The sequence below is a fragment of the Typopeltis vanoorti genome, chromosome 16 (assembly GCF_054136105.1).
Source record: "Typopeltis vanoorti isolate ZY-2024b chromosome 16, IOZ_Tvanoo_1.0, whole genome shotgun sequence".
In the NCBI taxonomy this organism is placed as follows: domain Eukaryota; kingdom Metazoa; phylum Arthropoda; class Arachnida; order Uropygi; family Thelyphonidae; genus Typopeltis; species Typopeltis vanoorti.
The window spans coordinates 37,518,952-37,521,829 of record NC_143564.1 but is presented as its reverse complement, the minus strand read 5'-3'; positions in this window follow the sequence as shown (position 1 = coordinate 37,521,829).

Sequence of the window (2,878 nt, the reverse complement as noted above, 5' to 3'; positions counted from 1 at the left end):
CATTTTCTTCTTCTGCTCATGCTTAATGATATCACTCGTCCATCTAACTCCTACCCGATTAACCCTCCTTACCCTAGGTATACAACTTAATATTGCTTCCTCCAGATCAGTGCTTCCCAAACTTATGAATGTAAAGGCCCCCTTTGGAAAAATTAAAATATTTCACGGCCCCCATCGAAAAAAATAATTCGTAATACAGACATATATGATTATAATATTTATTGTATTTATATTCAATACAAAACATTGACAGCGAATATTGCAGAAATCAAATGCAAATATTATATTTTTAGCATCCTACATACACATTTGACATGGCACATCATCTTATATTTTTATATACCGGGTGATTATAAAATAACGTCAAGTGTTCAGAGCCCTCTAGCGAGTAATGTATTGGACGAAACACACCAATATACGGTAGACGTACACAGTGGAACATGGGGATTCAATTTAACGGGAAAAAAATAGTACCAAAAGTCGCCAACAGGGGAATTTTGGCGCTGTTTACCGAGTAAAATGAATTAATTTGCATTATCGCGTTTCTTGTGAGCGATCATGCAATAAAAGTAAAGCCTGTGAGATTTCTTATCATTCGTAGACGAACTGCTTTTCGATCCCTCTTACCTTACATGCGCGTGCTTTGTTAGTCAAACTCTATTATCAGAGGAACAATAATGCCAGTGCTTGTCTTCGTGATTTTCGGCGTATGAAAAATTTAGAAAAGGACCGATTAGCGTAACACACTTACGAAAACTGATTCGGCGATTTGAAACTACTGGAACTCTAGAAGTGCAGGTAGGCAGGGGACACAAACCAATCAATCACCAACAAGTTGAACAAGTTGCAACTGCTATTGTGGAACAGGAGATGACGAATGTGCAGGGTACCAGCAGTGCACGAGCAATATCCCGCAAACGGATATCGCATACACAACGGTGTGGAAAATCCTACATCAGATGTTGAAGTTTTACCCCTATGAAATCAGTCATGTTCAAAAATTGCGCCCTGGTGATGCGACCACACGAATCGACTTATCTTTGAGATTCTTAGCATGCAATGGAAGTGGATGATGCATGGCCGTGGCATATTTCATGGAGTGACGAAGCGTACTTTTATTTGAACGGCGATATTAACACAAGCAACTGTCGTATTTGGGCTGCAACTAATCCGCACGTGTGTCTGCAGATGCATATCCACTCGCCCAAAGTCACGGTGTGGTGCGGATTTATGGCATCTTTTATCATCGGTCCATATTTTTACGAAGAAAATCGCCAAAATGGACCAGTGACCTCTTCCGTCAATGCTAACAGGTATGCCAATATGCTACAGAACTTTGTGGTTCCACAACTGCACCAAGGAGGATGTCTCGATTCGACCATCTTCATGCAGGATGGTGCACCACCCCACATCGGACTTCAGGTACAGCGTGTTTTGCGACAACATTTCTCTGACAAAAGAATCATTAGTCGTGCATTTCCCACGCCATGGCCACCGAGATCGCCTGATCTCAATCTTGTGACTTTTGGCCGTGGGATTTCTTAAAAGCATTATATATCAAGGACATGTACCCGATATTCCAACTTTGAAAGATCGAATAACGTTACACGTGAGAAAAATCAATTCCGACATGTTGCGAGCCACTGTGGAAAATGTCGTGCACCGTGTGCAGTTCCTGGAACATCAGAATGGTGGTCATATTGAACCTCATTTGTAATTAACAATAAACGTCATGAAATTGATGTGTGCTGTCTCTCATTTGCCATTTAGTCATTCATTAGTCACACCTACTAAAATTAATTTGATTGCGCCAAAATTTCCCCTGTTGGCGACTTTTGGTATTTTTTTCCCGTTAAATCGAATCCCCATGTTCCACTGTGTATGTCTACCGAATATTGGTGTGTTTCGTCCAATACATTACTCGCTAGAGGGCTCTGAACACTTGACGATATTTCATAATCACCCGGTATATAGATAGATATATTGTTATTGTACATTTGCAGTACAAGCACATGAAATGTAAAAGGATTAGTAATAAACAAAGTAAGAATTAAAAACATAAAAGAAGTTTAATAACAATTTAATGTGATGGATGTGTTTCGATACTGCTACACAAAAGAAATCAATATCAGGTGAAATATTTGAAAATTTCTGAACCAACACCAATGTGTGATTTTTTCCATTAAATATAAAAAATAAAAATTAAATACGTTTCTTTTAAGATAAAAAATATCTACTTAGTCTTAAAACATTTTAAATTTGTTTTCATTATTTCACTAACCCCTCAACAAAACTAACGGTCCCCAAAGGGGCCGTGGTCCAGTTTGGGAAGCGCTGATCTAGATGATCCTTAACTATATTCCACAATGAACTGATCTCCAGCTATTTCCAAAGGCAAGGATCCAATTTAAAAAAAAAAAAAAACTCCTAATTGCTCTTACTAGCTGTTTCTGCAAGATTCTTAAAAAATTCTTAACTATCATATTTTATGGTTTCTAGAGTATAATAACCATTTGTCAAAGACTGTCTTTGCCTCTAAAAACATCATTCGCTATTTGATCATAAACGAGTAACTGTATAACTGAAAACGCTGATTAAAGATTTCCTTAAAAGAGTACCTCGTTTCAGTTTTCTCTGGCATGGAAGAAACATATGACAGAGCTTGTAGGTTCAGCATGCTGAAAGACCCATAGACTTGTGGTCTTTAAAAGTTTCCCCTCTTTTGATCAAAAACTTCGATAAAATCGTTCAAATCGATTTGGGAACTGCTCTTTCCCAATTTTTTTCTCAGAGGATAAACAAATAACAAAACAAGTGTCATGCTATTTGTTGTCAAAGTAAAGTTGATAACGGTACAACTGTCTCCTACCATAAGCAA